The 25,264-nt window shown below is 41.9% G+C and overlaps 1 protein-coding gene across 3 annotated transcripts in view; it reads left to right on the forward strand.

Annotated features, from left to right (window-relative positions):
- Positions 1 to 25,264, forward strand: part of ST6GALNAC5 (ST6 N-acetylgalactosaminide alpha-2,6-sialyltransferase 5) — a 402,466-nt gene that overhangs the window by 319,656 nt on the left and 57,546 nt on the right. The gene's annotated exons all lie outside the window — the stretch shown is intronic.

Below are 25,264 nucleotides of genomic sequence, written 5' to 3' on the forward strand. Positions count from 1 at the left end.
GCCCTCTGCCTGGTTCCCTGTAACTTGGCTTCTCGCAGTGAGGGAACCGCCAGAAGGCCCTCGGTGCTGGACCTCAGTGTCCGGGTAGAACGATGGAGGTGGAGACGCTCCTTCAGGTATACTGGACCGAGGCCGTTTAGGGCTTTAAAGGTCAGCACCAACACTTTGAATTGTGCTCGGAAACGTACTGGGAGCCAATGTAGGTCTTTCAAGACCGGTGTTATATGGTCTCGGCGGCCGTTCCCAGTCACCAGTCTGGCTGCTGCATTCTGGATTAGTTGTAGTTTCCGGGTCACCTTCAAAGGTAGCCCCACGTAGAGCGCATTGCAGTAGTCCAAGCGGGAGATAACCAGAGCATGCACCACTCTGGCGAGGCAGTCCGCGGGCAGATAGGGTCTCAGCCTACGTACCAGATGGAGCTGGTACACAGCTGCCCTGGACACGGATTTAACCTGTGCCTCCATGGACAGCTGTGAGTCCAAAATGACTCCCAGGCTGCACACCTGGTCCTTCAGGGGCACGGTTACCCCATTCAGGACCAGGGAATCCCCCACACCTGCCCGCCTCCTGTCCCCCAGAAACAGTACTTCTGTCTTGTCAGGATTCAATCTCAATCTGTTTGCCGCCATCCATCCTCCAACCGCCTCCAGACACTCACACAGGACTGTCACCGCCTTCACTGGTTCTGATTTGAAAGAAAGGTAGAGCTGCATACTTCTGCTCATTATGTTGGTGTATGTAGTTTTTAAATATCTTTCTTTAAAAAGCCAGGCATGCTTTGTTATCAAGTAAGCCTGCAATCTTTTGTTCACTTTCCTAAGAGTAGCACCCATTGAAAGTACACAGTCAAAGGGCTTGTGCTGAGCATATAGATAGTAATGGAGCATTTGCTGTTCAATATCCACCAACAGGAGTCTTGGGGTGGAATTCAATGTATCATTAAGCAGGGGTATGCATGAGCAGACCATGGTCTGCTAGTGCAACGGAACTTTCTCCCCTCTGTTCCCCCTAAGTTTCCCTCCCACCCCCTAAAGTTTCAGGGGTTTCCCTAGAACTTTGGAATAGGAGGCAAACTGGATGGTTACAGATTACCGTTTTTGCTCTGAAAGGTGAAGTAGTTGGATCAGCTGTATGATCACTTTGTTCTAGAATAGGCTGTCCAAATGTTTCTATTCTATATAAGATGATGGAGATAGGCTTTCTTTCATGGTCACTTACCATGAAAGCTTGAAATAACAAGTTTTTACTTTCAAACACATCACAATTTAATCAGATTTAATCTAACATTCTAAAAAGCATTGCATGGAGGGGAACAGGTCAAATAATCAAGTAACCAGTTAGTGGGTAAACTACCTGTGTTTAGCATGAATAGGTTACCCATGCAATCGTGTGCATGGATAGGCAGAAGTAATTCCCTCCCTTCAGTTTCCTGGGACTTACTGTCTAGAAGTGTGCAGAGGACTGGTTAAGTATCTAGTCGCTGCATCCATTTACAGAGGAAATCTGGGGGTTCTTTCATTAATGTAACAGTTCCTCTTGACCAAATAATGCAAGCAAATCATATAGTGTTGGGAAACAGCATTACTTGAAGGAAGAATCACAACAAACCAGTGATTGGTTTGTGCATGCTCACAAACTCATTTTGGATTCTGCTGTGCGCAGGAAAAAAACAATTGGCTTTCTCTATGGATGAACCAATGCACAGTACTGCTGAGAGCTGGGAACAAATCACTACTAGCCTCTCCGAATCTGACCGGACACAGGTTAGAGCTCAACGTCGAGCCTACCAAGTGGCGATAGCGACGGCGAAGAAGACTTTCTTCACCGCCTCTATTGCATCTGCAGAAAATAGTAGCAGGAGACTCTTTCAGGGGGTCCGCAATTTAACGGAACCACCTTTACCACCGGGGCCTTGTAAAGACCCCAAGATCTCCTGCAACGATTTTGCAAAGTTTTTTGCAGATAAAATCACTCATATTCGGAAGGAGGTAGACACCACCGTGGGAGCAGGGCTGGGGCGTGAGAGTGCTGGAGCTCTGTCTGGTCAAGTTGCATGGAATCAATTTCAATCCATTACCCCCGAGGATGTGGACAGGCTGCTTGGACGCGTGAAACCAACCACCTGTCTCCTTGATCCTTGCCCATCCTGGCTAATAAAAGCAAGCCGGGAAGGGCTGGGCGATGGGCTCTGCGGGGTGGTGAATGCTTCCCTCTGTGAGGGAACATTCCCAGATCCGCTGAAAGAGGCGGTCATTAAACCGCTTCTTAAAAAACCATCTTTAGACCCGGCCAGTATGGCCAACTATCGCCCAGTCTCAAATCTTCCATTCTTGGGCAAGGTGATTGAGCGTGTGGTTGCTGAACAACTCCAGGCACGCCTGGAGGATGCGGACCATTTGGATCCCTTCCAATCAGGGTTCAGGCCTCATCATGGGACTGAAACTGCCTTGGTCGCACTGGTTGATGATCTCCGGCGAGCTAGGGACAAAGGTGAGAGTTGTTTCCTGGTTCTGCTGGATCTCTCAGCGGCCTTTGATACAATCGACCATAACATCCTTCTGGACCGTCTAGAGGGGTTGGGAGCTGGGGGCACTGTTGTACAGTGGTTTCGCTCCTTCCTCCTGGGCTGTGTTCAGAAAGTGGTGGTGGGGGATGAGTGTTCAGACCCTTGGGCCCTCACTTGTGGGGTGCCTCAGGGTTCCGTCCTCTCCCCCATGCTTTTTAACATCTATATGAAGCCGCTGGGAGAGATCATCAGGGGGTTTGGACTGGGTGTTCATCAGTATGCAGATGATACCCAGCTCTACCTTTCTTTCAAATCAGAACCAGTGAAGGTGGTGAAGGTCCTGTGTGAGTGCCTGGAGGCGGTTGGAGGATGGATGGCGGCTAATGGATTGAAGTTGAATCCTGACAAGACAGAAGTACTGTTTTTGGGGGACAGGGGGCGGGCTGGTGTGGAGGACTCCCTGGTCCTGAATAGGGTAACTGTGCCCCTGAAGGACCAGGTGCGTAGCCTGGGAGTCATTTTGGACTCACAGCTGTCCATGGAGGCGCAGGTCAATTCTGTATCCAGGGCAGCTGTCTACCAACTCCACCTGGTACGCAGGCTGAGACCCTACCTGCCCGCGGACTGTCTGGCCAGAGTGGTGCATGCTCTAGTTATCTCCCGCTTGGACTACTGCAATGCGCTCTACGTGGGGCTACCTTTGAAGGTGACTCGGAAACTACAGCTAATCCAGAATGCGGCAGCTAGACTGGTGACTGGGGGCGGCCGCCGAGACCACATAACACCGGTCTTGAAAGACCTACATTGGCTCCCAGTACGTTTCTAAGCACAATTCAAAGTGCTGGTGTTGACCTTTAAAGCCCTAAACGGCTTCGGCCCAGTATACCTGAAAGGAGCGTCTCCACCCCCATCGTTCTGCCCGGACACTGAGGTCCAGCGCCGAGGGCCTTCTGGCGGTTCCCTCATTGCGAGAAGCGAGGCTACAGGGAACCAGGCAGAGGGCCTTTTCGGTGGTGGCGCCCGCCCTGTGGAATGCCCTCCCATCAGATGTCAAGGTGATGGACAACTACCTGACATTCAGAAGACATCTTAAGGCGGCCCTATTCAGGGAAGCTTTTAATGTATGATATTTTAGTGTTTTTTGGTTTCTGTGGAAGCCGTCCAGAGTGGCTGGGGAAACCCAGCCAGATGGGTGGGGTACAAATAATAAATTATTATTATTATTATTATTATTATTGACAACTATGATTCAGGATGTGAATGCGCATCCAAGAGAACAGAGAGGCTACCAGATCTTGGATGAGGAGGATCAGTCACCCTGGTGTGAGGAGGCATGCTGCTAAAAAAGATAAGTGTGTGTGTGTGTGTATATATATATATATATAGATATATATATATAGGTTTTGGTGTCTTTGGGTGTCTTCCCGTGTAAGAGTTGGGGTGTCTAGGCGACGTTTCGACGAGGTCTCACTCGTCATCTTCAGGCTGGTGCTTTCGGCTTCTTGTTACTGGAACAGAGCAGGATCTCAGTGTTTGAGTTCCTATAAATACTGTTGAGGGGGTGTGGTGTATAGCCTCCAACGTTCTGGGCAGAGAGGAAGTTCCCAGGTTAGTGTGCCTTTTCTTCTTTTGTTCATTAATTACTACGAAAGCATATATATATATATATATATATATATATATATATATATATATATGCTTTCGTAGATTTTCACGGGTACAGGAATGCAGGTTTTGGTGTTTTCGGGTATCTTCCCGTGTAAGAGTTGGGGTGTCTAGGCGACGTTTCGACGAGGTCTCACTCGTCATCTTCAGGCTGGTGCTTTCGGCTTCTTGTTACTAGAACAGAGCAGGATCTCAGTGTTTGAGTTCCTATAAATACTGTTGAGGGGGTGTGGTGTATAGCCTCCAACGTTCTGGGCAGAGAGGAAGTTCCCAGGTTATTGTGCCTTTTCTTCTTTTGTTCATTAATTACTTGAGGGATATCTTGAGTGATTTCTTGAGTGATATTCTGAGTACCACTTAGGAGGGTCATTAGGTGTGGATTAGTTGCTAAAGCTTTCGTGTCTTGACCTCTTGAGCTTGTGAAGAGTTTTTCTGAGTTTTTCTGAGAAGAGTTTTTCTGAGAAGATGGCTGTACTGCACTTAGTTGTGCTCTGGCTTGGCTTCGTGTATAGGGGCGAGCTGTGGTTTTGTGCCCTGTGCCAGCCAGATCTGTGTAGGGATTGCAGGGGGGTGCAGCATCCGGAGGTGCCACTATGGTTTGGCTACTGGATGGTATCTGTAATTTATCTGTGGAGAGGGTCTGGGTTTGGGTCTGGTGTGGTTGATTGGAGATGGCGTTCTGTGTGCCTCTGGTTCTGGTGTCGGTTTTTGTGGGGAGGGCTAATTTCCAGATGTCTGGCAGGCGGGACGTGTCGTCACGCTTGTTCATGTTGTGAGGGTGTTTCTCTATCTCGATGGCTTCCATGATTATTCTCTTGTGGTGATGTTCCATGTTAAAGAGCAATTTGGAATCTGCAAAATTAATTTCGTGTCCTGTTTCTTTCATGTGTTGGTAAAGAGAGGAAGTTTTTTCTTCTTTTTTGACGGCATTCTTGTGTTCTGCGATACGTGCATTTATTCGTCTGTTTGTTTGTCCAATGTACGTGGCTGGGCAGACTTTGCAGGGTATTTCATAGACCCCTTGGTTTTCTAACTGGATTTTATCTTTTGGGTTTCTGAGGATATTGGCTATTTTTTGGTTGGTGCAAAAGGCTGTTTTGATATTGTGTTTATGGAGGATTTTGCTAATTTTATCTGTGGTGCCCTTGATATAAGGAAGGAGGGCCATGCCATTGTTTTCTTCTGTGTCTTGGTTTTTGGGGGGTGTTTCTTTTTGGATTAGCTTCGTAACCCTGTTTTGCTGGTATCCGTTGGCGATTAACACATTTGAGAGATTCTGTAACTCAGTTGTCAAGTGGTCTTCGTCAGCCAGGCGTTTGGTTCTGGAGATGAGAGTCTTGGCTACGGAGTTTATTTGTGCAGGGTGGTGGTGTGATTGTGCATGTAAGTAGCGGTTGGTGTGTGTTTTTTTCCGGTAGATAGTGTGTCCTAGGGAGCCATCAGGTTTTTTGTAGATTAGGACGTCAAGGAAGGGAAGTTGGTTGTTGGCTTCTATTTCCATAGTGAATTGTATTTTGGGGTGTAGGCTGTTGAGATGTGTGAGGAAGCTATCTAGTTTTTCCTTCCCGTGTGGCCAAATTACAAAGGTGTCGTCAACATATCTGAGCCAAAGTTTGGGTTTGTGTTCTGACTTGTCTAAAGCATTGGTTTCAAAGTGTTCCATGTACAGATTTGCGATGACCGGTGAGAGGGGTGATCCCATAGGTGCTCCTTCTATCTGTTTGTATCTTTGTCCATTGTGGATGAAGTACGTGTTGGTTAGGCAGTGGTTGGTCAGGTCCAGGATGTATTCGGGGGGATTGTATTTGTTTTGAATGGCTGTCAAGGCTTCATTAATGGGCACTTGTGTGAAGAGAGATACAACATCGAAGCTCACAAGTAGGTCATCGGGATGTAGGTTTTGCTTCTTTATTGTTTCTATGAACTGGAAGGAGTTTGTAACGTGTGAAGCGATAGATTCTGCATAGGGCTGAAGTTGCTTAGCGAGAAATTTAGCGAGATTTTGTAGAGGTGAGCCTATGGAGCTGACTATTGGTCTGAGTGGTGTTCCTTCTTTGTGTATCTTGGGGAGACCGTAGAGTTTGGGGCATCTGGATGATTTTTCTCTGGGGATGATTCTTAGCTGATGATTCTATATATATATATAGATATAGATATAGATATAGATATAGATATAGATATATATGTCTACTTCAGATTGATGCTCAGCAGACAAGCCTGAAGGGTCAAATGACATGATAAGCCATTAGCTGTACATATAATCCTTGTGGGTAGTTCTGGTTTCCATAAAGGTCATTGATGTTACCTCACAGTTACTCTACAACTGTTTGTTTTTTTAAAAACTACCTTGAGATTGAAGCCAAATATCTAGATGGACAGGTTCATTTGCATATCACATCAAACTAGCATTTACCAGTTTGATGCCCCCCAGACGTTTTGGTCTATAACTCCCCCCAAGTTTGCACTACAACTCCCATGCATGAGCTGTAATAAAACATCTGGACAGTGTCAGGTTGGCAAAGACTACATTAAACCATAGTTAAAATGAACTCAAGTTTAATGTGAATGAGCAGTGTTCAGTTCACGGTTTATTGCAGAGAAATAAACCACGAGTTTGTTTTGTCCCCAGCAGAGCAGGGAAGAGAAACTTGGGAACTCACATTAAACATCATTCAGATGTTGACTGTGCATGTTGTGTGTGTTCTGCTTTTTGTTCCCAGTAGCATTAACTATTTCTCTGAGCTTGAAAAATTGCATCACCGGTTCATTTCATTCTGATGATTCTCGTTTAAACTTTCAGTGTGCATTAAGTGATAACGTTCTATCTGTATCACAAAGCAGTGGAACAAAGATAGAAAATGGTACCTTTTGCTATATGCCAGATTGCTAGTTTCTTAGCAAGCAGCTGTCAGTCTTGACTTGGCACCAGCTCTGTTTGTAATCCCTTGAAGTACTCTATCCCTTATTGCTACTAACTATGTATCAATCAGCTCAACATGTTGTGCATTTAAAATTCCACATCATTATGTATTTACTGTGGGAAAACATAGGAACTTATTGTCTTATTGAGATACTTTTACTGTGCTTTTTTTGGGAGGGGGATAGTTTGACTATAAAGGTGTGAAGCGTTGCCCCAGCAAAAAAGCTGATGTGAATGTGACCAGAAGGCTGGAATTAGGCATGTTGGACAGTTCCAACAAAAACAGACATGGGAGCAGAAATTGCCAGTGTTCACCTATCCATCCTATGTCCAGAAAAGAAATCAGTCAGCGAATATGATCAGTATTCACAGTTGTTGCTTCCACTCTGCAAACAATATGTAATTGATTACATTTCCCCCCATTTCCATTGCATTTCCTTTGTATTGAAATGAATGGGGTGGAATAACACAATGCCAACAGGTAATTAATTACATAATTGCGCCACAGTAGACAGTGAGACAAATAATACAGTTTTTTGCAGGAAACAAACTGCATTGGAACAGAAACAGTGCTGCATGTTATGCATATAGAGCAGAATGGAAAGTGCTGCCTTCCTACATCCCTGGCTGGAATGGCTTATTATTAAGGCCCAGTGATGCGCTTGAGATGGTAAACGTAGTAAAGAGATGTGCTGTGGTCAGAAATATGCTCACTTCTCTCTGATAGAACTGGACACATTGGTAGCAGTCCATGGAGCAAGCCAGTTTGTGGAATTCAGAGACTCAGAAAGGGAATTCAACACAAGCAAGGTGGCAGGTCGCATAAGTAACAGCAGCAAGATGAAGTAGCGGCCTCAGTTTACTGAGACCTAAGAGCAAGGCTAATCCCTGAGGTTCTACATAATGTAGGGGCTGGTCCCCATTTCTCTTTCTGCTGCTGTGTGGCTAGAATTTAATCTCAAGCACTTGCTGCTAGGGTGGAAAAGTTCTATACTACTGTCCTCCAGCAGCAATAACTTATTTAATCAAAAAGTGCAGTAGTGCTATATATATGTGAACTTAATCGGCTAGTTACAGCTACTCAGCCTCTGGCCACATCATACATCCCGGGCATAATGCTATCCTACATAAATTCATAATCTTTGATGCGGCTTACTCATCACCCACACCTGCCCACAAGTATGGGAGCATACTAGTCACTAGAATTGTAAAAAGATCAAAAGGTTTAAATTGCCTCAAAAATTGACAACTCTGTAAATGCATCAAAATTGCCCAAAAAATTATTTTGCATGAGTATTAGCTAGGTCTTCTGTCTCTGTGTAGTGCAGATGTCTTTTACTTACACACACACACACAGACACACTATACCCCCAGTAAGAACTAAAGCATGTTAAGGAGACATAGCTGGCTTTTAATGCGATCAGCTGAAATAGAAATTCCTTCACCCAATAGCATTTTGCTGAACGGAAAATGTGGGCTTTAGCTTTTAGTATCTTTTTGTCACTGGCTTTCTGCTTTAACCTGCCCTGCATTGCTCAGTGACACATGCAGATAATGGTGCCCATGAAACAAAGGTGGCATTGATATTAAGGGCCATGGTGTATTAATTTAGCTCCTAATTAGTGTAATCAACTCAACTGAGCTTTGGTGCTGATATAAGCTGATGTGACAGCACAAAGGCCACTTTCAAGGTGAGGCAATATTGCATTGTCTTTGCTTCTGTCCTACACAGGGTCTCTTCATTTCCTGCTCTTCCTGCTTAATTATGGAATAATTATGGAATGTTCTTATAGAGAACACTATTAAAAATGGCCAACATTCTTCAGCAATCTTACATACAGCAATCATGTACATTTCTCCTCAGAAGTATGTATGAGTGGATTCAATGAGCTTACTCCCATGTAAGTGGCTACAGGGTTGCAGTCTGTATATTTGGGGGAAAAAATCTTCACATTTATGCGTGATACTGTGGCTCTGAGAGAGAGAACTGGGATATCTTTTTAGCAGCACAGTGGAAACCTTTAGGGCAGAAAAAATGGGTGTGGGCTGTTCAGCTCTGTGGTGCTTTCACAGCAGCATTGCTGAATCATGCCAAAGGTTGCAGGGCCAGCCCTAACATTAGGCAGAGTGAAGTGCAGTTGATTGCCTCAGGCAGTTAATTTTCAGTGTCATGAAAAGGAAATGAATATATTATAATGTTGTTGTTTTTTTACTGCCATAGAGAGGGACTTATGATATTTTATGTCTCAAGTGCCAAATGGCTTGACTGGCCTTGATTTCTGATGTGGCAGGGGTGGAGCGAGGACACCATTTTATGCTTAGCCTCAGCCAGCAAAATGTTTTGAGACAGCCCTAGGAACCTGAAATGTTGCAGCTGTTCAAACGATAGTTCTCTCGACTGTGATTCACAGAAATGCTAATACAATATGTAATAAAGAGTAAGTGTTACGTGGGGGTTTTTTTTTTGAAGCAGCATTATTAATTGCAGTATCAGATTGGGTATTTTTGTGGAAGGGAGAAGGCATCTTCCTATCGATGTTGAGTCAAGGGAAGTTGTAAAGAGAAAATATATAGCACAAGTGGTAAAGGTGCATTTAATAGTCTTTTTTATGCTATCTCCTTTTTGATAAGAAGACTTAACAACGTGACTTAGGAGTTTTGCTCTTCTGAAGGTCCTTTGGAAGCACTAGGGCAGATGGAAGATGTAGTCAAAACAGCTTGATGAAATAGGCTATTTGATAAGAAATAGCCTAGAAGACGGAGAGGATACTGTCTCACAGCAAATTATGAATTGTGAACATGCCTTGCTTATTTCTTATAGACTGTAAAATTTGCCTTGCCAGCCATGTCAAGTAACCTCTGGTTTCCAGTCTGTTCAAGTGTGTTATTAGTACATGTTAGATTTGCTCTGGTTTTAGTACCCATAAAATAAATATTTTTTAACATCCACCCTTTCCCTTATATTAAATTTGAATACATTTTGCCCTTTGGTTACAGGAAGGTCAGGAGTAGATGAAACAGTTGTAATAACACTGGATAGCACATTAGTCCCTGCAGTTCCCTCTAAGGGAAAATAAAATCCAGCAACCGAAGAGCTGTGGAAAACATGTACATCTATATATGAGGCACAGTGTATATAGGGACCTTTAGGGAAAAGTGTTGTACTTGGGAAATTGTTTAGTAAGAAATAATCAGGTATAAAAGGACATAGCGCTTCTGGAGATGGCATTTGTTATCAGGAACATGTTCTCCTCCAGTCCTCCAAATAGTGATAAAACATTTTGCCCTGTTGCTTGCGGCTCCAGAACGTGTTTCTCAACTTGTTTCTCCTTATTTCTCTTCTCCTCTCTTCTGCCTCCTCCTGCCTTCCTACACAACTTTATAATTTCATCGTCTGTGTACAAAACCTCTCTCCTGTTCCGGTGAAATTCACCTCCATTATGTTTCAGGAAAGCACAGGATAGCTTTTTTAAGCCTGTGGCCAGCATTTGCCTTCCTTCTTTTTTTATTATTTTATGCCGGGACTCTTAATGTACCAAGCCAAAAATGTAATCCTCCAGGGATGTGATAAACCTCCAGTTTTTGCTCCCTGTCAGGGGCTGGGATGGGTTATGTTTGGCTTAGTGGATAACAAGTTGCACACGTCTTTTATAAATACAGACCTTATGAACTTTCCTTATTTCTTCCAAAGCTCCTAGAGTGCACAATAATTACTTGATTGTGACCCAGCAGACCAGTGATGACCTCTAAGCTGCATTCTGGATTATTGTCACAAATTGCTGCTGGCCCTTGGCAGTTGCAACTGTATAGTTAAAAAGGATGAAGACTTGAAACTACAACTAACCCAGAATGCAGCAGCTAGACTGATGACTGGGGAGCAGCTGCCGGGACCATATAACACTGGTCCTAAAGGATCTACTGGCTCCCAGTACATTTCCTAGCACAATTTGAAGTGTTTGTGTTGACTTTTAAAGCTCTAAATAGCCTCGCCCCTGTATACCTAAAGGAGTGTCTCCACCTTCATTGTCCAGCCTGGACAATGAGGTCCAGCTCTGAGGGTCTTCTGGTGGTTCTCTCACTGTGAGATGTGAAGCTACAGGGAACAAGGCAGAGGGGCTTCTTGGTAGTGGCACCCTCCCTGTGGAATGCCCTCCCATCAGATACCAAACAGATAAACAACTATTTGACTTTTAGAAGACATCTGAAGGCAGCCCTGTACTGGGAAGTTTTTAATGGTTAATGTATTATTGCATTTTTAATATTTTGTTGGGGGCTGCCCCGAGTGGTAGGGGCAACCCAGTCAGATGGAGACATGTTGTTGTTACCAAAAATGCAAATGTTGTTGTTACCAAAACTGAAATTGTATGAGTTTTGATTCATTTATTAGTTGACGTGTTACAATAAAAATCGGTATTTCTGAAGGAAAAAACATGCTTTCTTTGCTTTTAGACAATGCTTGCATATTTCATAACATACATCTTTCTTTAGAAAAGCATTTCCCTCCTCTTACAGACAGGATGTTGCTTGCCAATTTTTGCATGTGCACGTATTAAAAAAATGAATAAAACAGCTTGCCAATTAATCAGGACATTCTTATCAGTTTTTCTTAATTAATTAAGCAAACCAATTAATTGCTGCTGCCCTAATGAAAGCATCTTGTTGGATGTGGTGATACGTGGAAGGGACACATGCATTAACCTTCTGATATTTTCAGCTCTTCTTGGTAGCAGCTAGGGAGATCGTATTTTAGCTTTTGCCTGTATTTCACAGAATAGCATTATTGTATTTATTTTCAAATATGACTTCATTTTCTGTGTCTTTTAAGGTTTTGTGTGTGTTATGCATGACTGCATTATGTCTTATTTATGTTGCGGTAAGTGAAAGACAGTGTTTTCAAGAATAATTCATACTTTTAACTTTCTCTTGCCATGATAATCTTGGAAAGTCTAACAGATGGGAAGGGAAGATTAATGCCACTTGAAAGCCACAGATTTAAAGGAGGCTACATTAAACACAGTCTCGGAAGCTCTTAACAGACACTTTTAAAAATTGTTCCGTGTGCTGAGGTGAAGTCCATTGAAATTGTTTGTCTGGGTTGGGGGGAAGGTGGTAATCTTAGAGAATATTTAAGGTAATGTGTCTGACAAGAGTAATATGAAATTGTGTGCTCCTCTTAGATCCTGATACAAAGGTAGTTTTATTTTTTTGTGAAATCAGAATAATTATTCTGAAGCAAACTTTACAAAGTAGTATAATTTTTCTTCCTATCTCCTCCCTCACTCCGCCAGCTAAATATTTCCACAATGGATGTAATATTTGCATCTTGGTCTCTAGATCGTTTCATAAGCCATATTTCCCTTGTCTTTAGAAGTAAAAGTACAGAGCATTATATTATACTGTGTATATTAAAGTTGTTCTCCATACGTGAGAAGTTTTATGAACCTTAAGGATAAAGTTAAGCTTCTCTTTCAAGCATGTTACTATGACAGGAGTGTTAATCTTCTACTGTCGCAGCCAGGGCTTGCTGTGGTCTTAGTCTAAGCAGATGTAAGTGCAAATAAATTAAAAGGAATCAACCTCTCAGATATTTATGTTTTACCTTATTCTAAAGAGCAAAGGATAAAAAGGGGGATGCTGTACCAGATATCCTCTATAAGAAGGCTGAAGTTTATACTTAGCTGCATCATAAGTCCTTTTATGTCTCTACCTTTGGAAGATGAAACTAAATTTTCAACAACAACAATATCCATGAAAATGAGATGTACACTTGGGGACAGGAAAATCATAACACATTCTGCTTTTCCCTAATTAAAATTCCATGGAGTTGTCTCCAGTATGTTCATGTTTTATTACATCAGTAATTACTCTTACTTTTTCCTTCCAAATTGCACATTAAGCCACTAAGGAAGAACGCATTGCAGTTACAGTGAATATTTGAACAACGTGTTATAATATTCACACAACCCTTCCCAAGTTATAGGAGTGGTTTGCCTGAAAATGTTAGATATAGAGTTAAAGATTAAGCTTTCAATTTATAGACATAATAGGGCATGATATAGTGAATGTTTGCCTTCCTTAGGCATATGCGTATTGCATATTTAAGGCTCAAGTGCGTAAACATAGCATTCTTACCTGTAATGACCCATTCCATAACTTCAGTGTCTTAAAATTTAATTTTCTTTAAAGATGACACCTACAAATGCACCATCATTTTCCTCCCTACACTACACAGAGGAACTGGAGCAGTTCTGACTAACCAGGCCAACAAGTGGACAGCTCCTCTCTCTTCCCACATGAACACATAGAGATGGATCACCTACATAGGTATAAATTGCAAGGGATTTTAAGGAAGTCACCCAGGTGGTCCCATTCAATTTGTATGTACATGAAAAGTAATTGATGATCCGTCTCCACGTGTACAAGCAGGGACAATGGAGTTTGAGATGGCCTGCTGGGTGGGCAAAGAGGAGCCCTACACTCAATCTACCTGAAAAACCTAGATTATCTTGAAAATTGTTGTGTATGGTTGGCTGGTTTTATTTTGTTCTAAACTACTGTTTTGCTTGTTGTAACCCTTCCTGGTGGTGGTGGTGAATAGGGAAACCTGCATACATGAGAATTTAATTGCTCTGTTAAAGGATGTACCTAAGATTTCCAGCCTTCCAATTCTGCTGGGCTGCAAACTCAATGGCACATGATGGGTGTAACACCTTTTAAGATCTCCCTCCCCTTCTGTTAGCTTATCCTATGGGTTTTCCCAGTGCCCTTTAATGGAGCTTGCACAGGCAGCGAGGGCCAGCCTAGGCTGTTCCTTCAAACTGTCTTATTATTTGTGGCCCACAACCTGGCATGCTCAGCAACTGGCGCTCTCCACTTCCAATTACGCAAATGTTCTGAAGGCATGCAAGCCGCTGCTTGTCGCTCAGTCATTCTCTTTTTACTAATTCTTCCAAGGCTTTGACCACAAGGCAGGTGCACAAATGTTAAGGTGACCCTGCAATGCTGGCTGTCTTGAATTTCCCATAGTGCCTCCATTAGCTTTCCTTCCCATGCTATCTGCACTGATAGTTCATGCACGGTTACTTGCTTACAGTCCTGGCCTTTTTGTCACAACAGTAGCACACAGCTGTGGCACTAAATGAGTGGTGTCGGAGTGATAGCCTGCTACTGAGGGAGCATGGAATCCCAGCATTTTCATACTTTACACTATTGCTGAGTTGCAACCCTGGAGGTTTACTAAAAGGTCAGTGCTTTCCTTCATAAGCCACTGACCTTTCTTCTTGATTATCTTTGTGAATTGCTGCTGTCTTTGGGTTAATAGAACTTTGTAATCAAGGGGCTGAGACTGGGGGCCATGAGTAGAGGTGACAGATTGCTGATGTGTGGTAAACACAGGGAAACAGACAATGGCATTGACATTATGGAAATGTAAACAATAACAACCCCTCCCTAGAAATACAGAGGAGTGCACCATAGATGTATTCAGCTTTTTTGAGATTTTGCCAGAGATAAATGTAATATCTGCTGGTAAATATCATTGCACAGGGCTTGCCTTAATCTGTCACTGAGCTCAGGGGCAATGTATTTTGTATATTCAGTAAGGCAGGTTTCTTCCTTGAGCTTCATATTTCTATTTCTTTATGAGCCACTGAGAATAGGCAGAGGTATTTTCTTTCCAATATTGTCCTGGTACAGTAAGTAAGAACAAAGCTAAATTAGATCACTTTTGTGGAACTCTTCTTTGCACGACAATTGTCTATAATGCAGTTTTTAACCCAGTTAGTACAATTGTCTATAATGCCCAGTTAGTACTTGCTTGAAGGAGGTGGCCACATTAAAGCCAAGTGAGAATGGGATATGTACTTTGTGTGATGGCTTTCTTATGGAATTGTGGTATTCTGGTATATGGGGGTGGCATGCGCTTGGCTTGTGCCCAGAATTGTAGTAGTACTGTGGTGTTCATTGGCACAGTATCTCAGATGAGTCAGAAGATGTGAGTAGAAAGAAAAGAGTCCTGGTAAAAATCGGGTGAGGATGTCAGAAGCTCTTCCGTTTTAAAATAAACACAGCTTGTTCTTCCAATGTTAACCAACCAAGTGTGCTTAATCTGAACTATGGTTTGTTGTGAAGCTTGTTTCAACAAGCCATAGTCAAAATGAACCATGGTTTAGGGTTCAGGTGTATTGTTGAAGTGTCATTAATAATAATTTTATTATTATTAATTTAATAATTTCCTGCTCACAGTCTTAGGGGAGGGGGGAGTGTGTGAACCTGAGACTTGCTATGGCTAATTCCCATGATTATAAACCATGCTTTATCATCATTCCATAACTGGCCCAACTAACAATAGAGGAGTGGATAACTAAAAGCAAAGTATTAATGAGCCTCCTCTCACTCATCAGTCATCATGTAAACATAACCCTGAGAGTGTGTTATCCTGGGAAACTCAGAAAATCTTATCTGTAACCGCACCTTCTTGCTGGGAAAAACTGCCACAACTGATTTTCTGCCTGCCATGTAACCACTGAACAAGAGTCCTGCCAGACAATCCTATCCATAAAACCTGTTGATTTCATAGGTTGAATCAATGAATACAAACAGAATGTAGTAGATTCTGATTCATTTATGTGCAGGCATAAAGTGACAATTTAATGTATGCATCAGGGGTTGCTAATATTGTTCGTTCTTCCTTTCAGGCCCCATTTTTCAACACTTTCATTCTTTAAGTCCTCAGGATAGATTGAACTTAATAGCCAAATAAATAAATTAAATTCCTAAAGGGTCTGTTGAGAAACAGCAACAAAATCAGCACCTTCACCTTATGGGAAATTTAACAGCTCCCATGCTGAATACTTATTTCCCTGTCTTAAGCAATTTGCTCAAGCATTTCTCTAAGCTCTCACTGGGGACATGTGCTTGTTGGACCAGCACTGATCACAGGACACAACTCCCAAACAACACTTGGTGATAAGTAGTTGTTGAGAACACAGCAGTAATAAAGCCTTTGTGTTGTTGATTGACAAAAACCATTTTGTCTCATTTACAACCCAAATGAAATGAAATTTGAGGGTTTTTTCTTACTGAATATTAGACAAACAGGAAATACTTGTTTTGTAAATATTGCTATTTTGTATTGGCCAATATGCTGCTTATGGTGCCACCCTAAACATGTCTACTTAGAAGTAAGTCCTACTGATGTCAGTAAGTACTTTTTAATATGTGAGCCACAATGCAGAATGCATATTTTCAACCATGTAAAGAGTCCTACAGCGGATTGATAAACACACAAAAGTAGGGAAGGTTGTGAAACACTTGGCACCTAGCTGTAGCACCTAGCTGGTGGACCACATTTGGCTCAGTATGTAGATGTTTTCCACCATATTACAGGGGAGGCAAGCAGCAACACAGGATTGAAAAGGGACTGTGCCCTGCTATTTCATGTTACCTGCTTTCTGGGAATGCCACAAACTTTTGCCTGTGGCCTATGCCACAGCTGGCCCTCCATGAGCATTCTTGTTACTTCTCCTCCTTAGCTGGTGAACTTACTGACTTGCCAACAGCCATCCAGTGAGTCCATGGCAGACCTGGGATCTGGCCACCCAGTTCCATTTAAGTTAGAGTTGTTTCATTAGCTTTTATTCCTGTGCATCCAAAGATCTCAAATAGTTCTAGTGACTCTGTATTACTGCTGATTCTCCACCGCTGTTATAAACCCGGGACATCCAACTCCCCAGAGACTGCGATCTACTCACAGAATAAAAAACTGGCAGTGATCTACCCCTTGGGAGGGGGGTTCAGGTGTAAGTTGTTGAGCCAGTTGGCCATTGATTTTATTAGGAGCTTAGCTAATCCAAATGTACTGGATAGTAGCTATCACTGTCTAGGTGCTTGGTCCTGGCCTGGTTTAAGCACCTAGACAATCACTATACAACACTGAACATTTGCCTGAATTTCCCAACTTAGTGTTATCTGGGGTTTTGTTTTTTTTTGTAACCAGCTGCTGTATTTTCAAGCTAGAAGTAGGTTAGATGAAGCAACCTTGTTAAAGATTGCATTACTTGATACAGCTTTGCTCTTGCAATGATACATTGATCAGGCATACTCAGGAAGCCAAAATGCAATCCTATACAGTGGTGCCTCGCAAGACGAAAATAATCCGCGAGTCTCTTCGTCTAGCGTTTTTTTCGTCTCGCGAAGCAACCCTATTAGCGGCTTAGCGCTATTATCGGTTTAGCGGATTAGCGGCTATTAAAGGCTTAGCGGCTAAAAGGCTATTAGCAGCTTAGCGGCTTAGAAAAAGGGGGGGAAGCGGAAAAAAATCAGAACACTCGCAAGACGTTTTCGTCTTGCGAAGCAAGCCCATAGGGAAATTCGTCTTGCAAAGCAGCTCAAAAACGGAAAACCCTTTCGTCTAGCGGGTTTTCCGTCTTGTGAGGCATTCGTCTTGCAGGGCACCACTGTACATACAGAATGGGTAACTTCCAGCTCTTGCCCAGATATGGCCTTACCCATGCCTTTCTACCTGGTCCACCAGCTTCCCCTCAGATCCACACCCTTCCTCGCTTTCAAAACTTTGTAATGTAAATATTATTTGTTTTGTATGGAAGCCAGACAATGCAGTGTTACAGTTGTTGCTAAATAAGTAAAGGAAACTAAAATTACTTCAGCATAGCTGAAAAAGAGTCATTCTGCCTTAGAAGTGTAGAGAAAAAAAGCATAAAATAATATGACTTGTATCAGATCCTGTAGGCCAGTGTTTCCCAAACTTGGGTCTCCAGCTGTTTTGGACTACAATTCCCATCACCCCTGACTACTGGTTCTGCTAGCTAGGGATGATAGTAGTTGCAGTCCAAAAATAGCTGGAGACCTAAATTTGGAAAACCCTGCTGTAGGCACTTGTCTGTGACAGCTCAAGCCATAGCGTTCAACTATGTTTTACTCAGAGTCATGTTCATTAATTTCAGTGGAATTACTCTGATTAAAATTTAGTGGAACATCACCTGCAGCAAGCTATCTGCATTGTTATCTTAGCTGTATTTGTTACCATTGCTTTCTTTTTGTTTAGGGGGCTGGGAGCATTTTTTTGTGTGTGGAACAGTCAAAACAGTTTTGGGGACAGAGAATCAGTGATTAGCCGAAACCTCATTATTCCTCTATGCTGTCTTGAAAGGACAGGTGACACGTGCAACAGGAAATCCTTCTCTTTCAAGCAGCCAAGAGAAGCTGAGGAAACAGGCTTTGTCTCCCTAAGAAAAAAAGAATATAATTTAATCACATGATAAGCTAATTAACTGAAGCGCTAAAGTCCTATTGTAGGTAAAGCCATTGTATTTTTAACATGAAGTAAATCCTACGGTTTGCTTTGGCCAAGAAATATACGGTCAAGCTGCAGTTGCCTAAGCTGTGGAACAACTTTTAAAACGCTTTGGGGAAAAATAAGCCCAAAACCCAGCACTTAAAAATACATTATTGTATGTATACAGATGCTGGAAAGAGGTGTAAAAAGGTAACAACAAAAACAGATACTGTAATTTACTCACACATCTTATTTTTATGGCATTTTTAGCATGTGCATATATTTTCATCCTCCTATGCTGATGTGGAGCTTGGAATAGGACACTTCTGTATTATCTTTGATTAACCAGGTCTTTCTTCTTCCTCAGCCTTGTAGAAAACAAAGTTAGACCATCCTTTTCCTCCAACCTCCAGCTGTTTGCGTGGTGTGGCAGCCACATTGTTTTGATGATTTCCCCACTGCAACCACATCAGAGATATTGTGGCATGTTTGGAAACTGCCTGGTCAACACCAAATTTACGCACCCATGTATCTCAGGATCTCAGTGGCACCTTCATCATCAGGATAATGTTTCAATCAATACCTTGTCTCCAGGATCTGAGAAACGAACAGTCTTCTTTTCCTCTATGTGCAATCCTCTTCATGGGGCAGTGCTTGTATAGAGGTTCTCAAGCTAAGGGTTTGCGTATTCATGCATTTCAATGCATTGCGTATTCCCGCATCCCAATGACCTTTGGGAACTCAGAGCATCTGCTGTGCATGCAGAAGCTCCCAGCTTCAGTCCCTGGAATCTCCAGTTTGGAAAAGCTTCCAGAATGAGATCCCTGAGAGGTGCTGCCAGTCTGAGCTAGATACACAATGGTCTGACTAGTATAAGACAGCTTCTTACATTCATAGAAGGTTTTATTTTGGTTTGTCTTAAATGAAGATACATGCACTGCGTTCACACCATACCTTTTACTGTTATGTCATTTATTTCCTTTACTGGCAATATGCTGAAAATTGTGCATGGAAGAGTTCTAAAAGGTCATCATCTTCATCTTAATTTCAATAATCTTATTTTCACTCCTGGTTAATCATGATAGCAGGTGATGATAGGGCATGATTTACAATGCATATTTGGAAATCAATGCAACATTTTTTTTCAAAAAGCCAAGCCTGCTTGAATGCAAAGCTTTATTTTAGAAACAAAAACAAAACAAGAAAACAGGAGCCATTTTCCATTAGTATTCATGTCATGCTGTATGTATTGCATTAGCTGTTTAATATAATTTATCCGACATGGTACATTGAACCCTGTTGAAATCAATGAGAAATGAGGATAGGACCACTCATTGTACACATTTGTTGACATTTTGTGCTGCTTTAGAGTTGTGAGTTGTTGAGTATTATCACTTGATATGCATTCATAATAAACAAAAGATGATTTCTGGGACAGATAGGTGTTTGCCTCCATGTAGTTTGGAACAAAGTTGCAAAGATACTGACAATGGGTAGGGGCTCTGGAGTTGTAAAACCTATTTATGGGATCTCAGGAAATGTGTATTTAAAAAGTAACACAATGTGCATGCCAAATATTGGTATATAAACACCTTGCACATAGTTGTAAATGCCTTATTGCTTCTGGTGAATAAAAATTCCTCCTTGCGATCCAGTATAGCCCTTCCACTGCCCTGTGTAGCTCCATTTTGTTGCCCAGAATGGGATATATAGCAGCCAACTGCCACTACTCTGTTCTGTTTCTTTGTCTCCTGATTGAAAGAAGCTGAGAATGCTCAAGCTTGAGTAGCCATCAATGCCTACTAGTCACAGTGGCTAGGTGCTACCTCTGCTATAGGAGGCAGCATGTCTCTGAATGCCAGTTGCTGGGGATCACAAGTGATGAGAGTGCTGTTGCATTTGGGTCCTGCCTCAAAGCATCCTTCAGGCATTTGGCTGGCCACTGAGAGAGCAAGATGCTGGATTAGATGGGCCCATTGGCTAAACCCAGCAGGCTCTTCTTACGTGTGTTGTGTTTTCTTGTGACTGCTCTCAGCTGCTCAGGTGAGTTTTGGAGGATTCTCTTTCAGACCTTTGTAAGCCAGAATACTATACATAGAATATTTTGTAATCGGAATTGCTTGCCTACAGTCTAGGAAATAGTCTCAGTTCCTGGGAATGTTGATGAGTAGTTTGTGCCTGCACTATTTGACACAGTTTGCTTGTATGGGAATCTTGCCCGCCACAATTCTCTTGATAAAATTTGGTTTTGTGAATAGGTCTTTAGACTGAAGAAACCAAGAGGAGGACAGAAACATCTCCAGGGGAAGGGAATTCATCCCCCAGCACTGGTACCATGTGCTATGTGTATTGGGTTCCGATATCTGACCAGTTGTACAATACAGTGGTACCTCGGGTTAAGTACTTAATTCATTCCTGAGGTCCGTACTTAACCTGAAACTGTTATTAACCTGAAGCATCACTTTAGCTAATGGGGCCTCCTGCTGCTGCCGCCGCGCCGCTGGAGCACGATTTCTGTTCTCATCCTGAAGCAAAGTTCTTAACCTGAAGCACTATTTCTGCATTAGCGGAGTCTGTAACCTGAAGTGTATGTAACCTGAAGCATATGTAACCTGAGGTACCACTGTACTATTTATAGATTTGAGTTTTAATGGGCAGCTTAATGAGAACTTCATGAGCTTTTTAAAAGACTTTAAACGTTTTGGTGGAAATAACATTTGCTGCCATTTAAGGGTTCTCAAAACAGCCCAGTTTCATCTCTTACCTTGCAACTGCAGTTTATGGCAAATTTTGTTGCTCTTTACTCTTACTTATATAACCACATTTTATTCTGTTGGTCCCTGTTCTCTGCATGGATTTAATATTGTCAGAACCTCTCAGACTGAAATGGATAGAACCACCATAGGGGAGGGCTGTGAGACTCCCACAGACTGGAGTATGTGTTCAAACCAAGAGCAGGAAATTCTCTTCTGTATAACCATAGCTATAAATGACACACTCTCTCCCCTTGGTCCTCACCAAATCAAAGAACTCAGTTGTATACGCCTTTCCCCATCAGTGGGCTCCATATGCCACAGAACCCACCACAATCTGTTCTGGGCCCCAAGAACAAAGACCAGCAGTGAATCTGAGCAGAAGCAACCATTGAAAGGTGGAATAGTGGTAGCATCCATTCCCAGAGCTCTGCTTATGAGGATGAGATCCTGACTTAGGTGCTTCCAGGATGACTCCACTGGTGCAATAAGAAGAGTGAAGCTACATGCTACAAGAACTCTCAGTTTGCCTGGTTGGTGCCGTTGTGACCATCTATAATGCCCAGTACCCTTTTGTGGCAACCCCTCTGGATAGTTCACCTGCTATTTCAGCATTCGTTTTATAGAAACTGCCTTTCCTCCCCCATTCCTCCCTTCCTTCTCTGTCGCATTTACCAGCTTGACATTTTCATGATTTGTTAGATCACCTGCTTTTGTTTGCACGAAAAGGGATTAGCATTTCCCATCAAGTCTGTGCCATCTTTTCTGTTGTTCTTAAAAAAATATATGCTTTTTTGGGGGGGAGTGAATGTGTCTTTCTACCCTACCCTTTTTATATTTTAGTCAATCTGGGAGTTCAGAATTATGACAGGGTCTTTACAGTAAGCTGGAATGCCAAGCAGCAGGACTATCTGCCTCCACCTCTGGAAAGGGCAAAGATTGTCTCTGGTTAATTGGCCTGTATTACAAAGGTACTTGCAAACTCTTGAGCAAACAAAAACACAAAACTCAACCATTTCAGGTGAAGGCCAACCACAAGCCAGGCACACCAGGAGGTAAATGAGTTGTTAAACTTTATGAAGGCACACAGCAGGAATTGGGAAAGAGTGCATAGTAACGTAAAGGTTATATTCTCTGGGATCATCTTGCAGTAGTGTCTGGAGTTAGTACTGATCCCTCCTCAGGCACTTTCCTTTTGATAGCCAACCTTTTCTTGCCTGCCATGTTTGCTCTGCTGATGTACTGGGTGCTTCTTTCATCCCCTTTTGTGTCTTAACCTGTTTTTGATGTAAGGCGGGGGAGGGGGGAGGGAAGCTGGAGAATTTCATACTGCTTCCTCGCACACTTTAGAGAAATGCTTGAATTCGTAGGCAGCTCTTCCTTTCAAAACAGCCTAGAATCGTTATCCCTTTCTGAAGTTTCCTCGGTGATTAGCCAATACATGCAAAGCAATTGTTCTTCATTGGATTTTGAATCTGATTGTTGTGCATTCAGACATACGCTCTGTCCTAAATCTGCATAAGCATGAAGGGAGAGGCAAGATAATTACAGATCTATGTTGTTACAAACTTCATTGTGCAAGATGCAAACTGTTAGATATGTTTTGTTGACAGGGTTGTTGTTTTTTAAGGATCTCATTAGATTTTAATGAGTGGTTAGAGTCTTTTGCTGAACTTCTCCATGGTGGCTTTTTCATGATAACCAGGTGGCTCACTGAAAGAATCTTATCTTAAAACACAGAGCACAATCTAGTTGCTTTCTTCGCCCTCCTACATAACATACCACTCTGCTCCTCTTTCTGTGTACAAAGAGTTGCCCTTGCAATGCCTCATAGGGTGCAGACTTTATTGTACGCCTAGTTTTTATTATTTTAAAATGTCAGTTTATTTGGGCATCATCAGAATTTTGGGAACATTTATTATGATAACATAAAGAAGGAATAAATAAAAAAATGCACACGAAAGCTCATACCAAGAACTAACTTAGTTGGTCTTTAAGGTGCTACTGCAATGAATTTTTTTATTTTGACTATGGCAGACCAACACGGCTACCTATCTATAAAGAAGGAAGGCATGGTTATCTCACACTTAAAGCATTAAGATGAACACTTCAAATAAAATATTTTAGAATACTTCAGAAAATTCCTTGTTCCTTGCTGCAGAAATGTTCTATCCTGAAAGCATCCTTAAATATTCTTTCCTAGGTCACAGAACTTAGAGGTGAATGTAGATAATTATTCAAAAAATCAGTTGCACAGCTTTTGTTATTAATACGGAGAAATACATTTTGCAGAGTGTTGGATGAAGTTTTGATTGCTGACACTCTTGGTTTGTTTGCATGCATGTTTGTAAGCTAATATAATGTTTTGGCAAGAGTAATGAATATTTCTGTATGCATGTAATTAATTCCATTAAGAATAACACATTTTGCAAATGATACAGAAGATACAGAAAAACTGAGAACACAGTGAATATTATGGTTCCCATTAGCAGGATAAATAGGCAGCCAGTATTTTCTTAGTTTTTCATAAAAGCTAGTAAATAACCTATTTGATAATGGGCCATTCCTCTTTTTGATTAGTATAATCCACCAAGCAGTGATTCAGCGTGAACCCCATTCATTTAATCGGGGCTCACAATGTCAGTGAATTCTGATCTTCAATTTATAATTGTTATTTAGCATTGGGAAAAAAAGGTTTTGAATATTTAAAGTGCATTGCTTCCTCTGTTTAGAAATTAAAGGCAGCATAAACAGGAAAGATGCCTATTTCATTTTGAGACAAAATTATTTCTCTGATAAATATTCAGCATTATTTAATGCTTTCTTGACTAACCATGCAATCCTCGCCACGTCTCCTGAAGTAAGTCCTGTTGAATTCCATGGAGTGTGCTTCCAGATAAGTGCAGTTAGGATTACTGCCTTAATCTGATTCTATTTATATGACAGAAATACAAATATTAATCTTTTGTCTTGTAGGCTACATGTATGTCTCAATGTAAGGGGTATCCTAGTCCACTTCATTACCCACTCACCAAACTAACTATTGGGAAATTTAAAAATGGCTGTGCTTAGTTTTCCTTATTTATAGAAGTAGATCAAATTTGCAGGCAAATTAGCCTCTCTATAGTAGATAAATATTGTGGAATTACAGTCAAATGGACCCAGAGTTTCTATCACTTTTAAAGTTTTGGTAACATTTGCAGGTGAGGTCGCCCCTTCTGAGGTTGTTTACTCTGCCTCCTTACCACCTAGCCCGTCTATACCTCCTGGTAAGCACTACTGGTACTGCTGATGGGAGGTCAGTTTCACAATGGCACCCCTCCCTGCTGATTGCTCCTAGCAACTAATACACCGTGGAGGTAGAATATAGTGAATTTGTCCATGAATTTGTCAAATCCTCTTTTAGGTTACTTAAGTAGATGACCATTTCCTGACGTATGGCAAACCTGTGGTTCTATTACCATTACAATTCTATTTGAAAGTACTGTATTTTTTGCTCTATAAGACTTACTTTTTCCCTCCTAAAAAGTAAGGGGAAATGTGTGTGCACCTTATGGAGAGAATGCAGGCTGTGCAGCTATCACAGAAGCCAGAACAGCAAGAGGGATTGCTGCTTTCACTGTGCAGCGATCCCTCTTACTGTTCTGGCTTCTGAGATTCAGAATTTTTTTTGGTCTTGTTTCCCTCCTCCAAAAGCTAGGTGTGTCTTGTGGTCTGGTGCGTCTTATAGAGCGAAAAATACGGTAAGTCCCTCTGAGTTCTATGTAACTTACTCCCAAGTGTTCATAAGACTGAAGCCTAAAAGTTTAATTATTCCTATATTTGTCTTCCAAAGAATAATGCCACATTAAATAATTTACCCCATTGAATTTTGGAGTAAATTGCTTGGGATTTTTAAAACAATGAGAAATGTAAAAACAAATTCCAAGGCCCTATTTATTTCTGCAGTACAACATCCTTCAGTAGAAATGGTGCTGTATACTGGTTTTTTCTTTCCTTTTCTTGACAGCAGTGCAGTAGCTATGCATCCCTTTGAGTATTCCTCCACCATGCACAAGGAGGACAGAATGTTGCAAGATGTTGCAAACACTGACCCATAATTGTATTCATTTCCCAGCAGGATG

The sequence above is a fragment of the Podarcis bocagei genome, assembly GCF_964188305.1.
Source record: "Podarcis bocagei genome assembly, chromosome: 5".
Taxonomy (NCBI): Eukaryota; Metazoa; Chordata; class Lepidosauria; order Squamata; family Lacertidae; genus Podarcis; species Podarcis bocagei.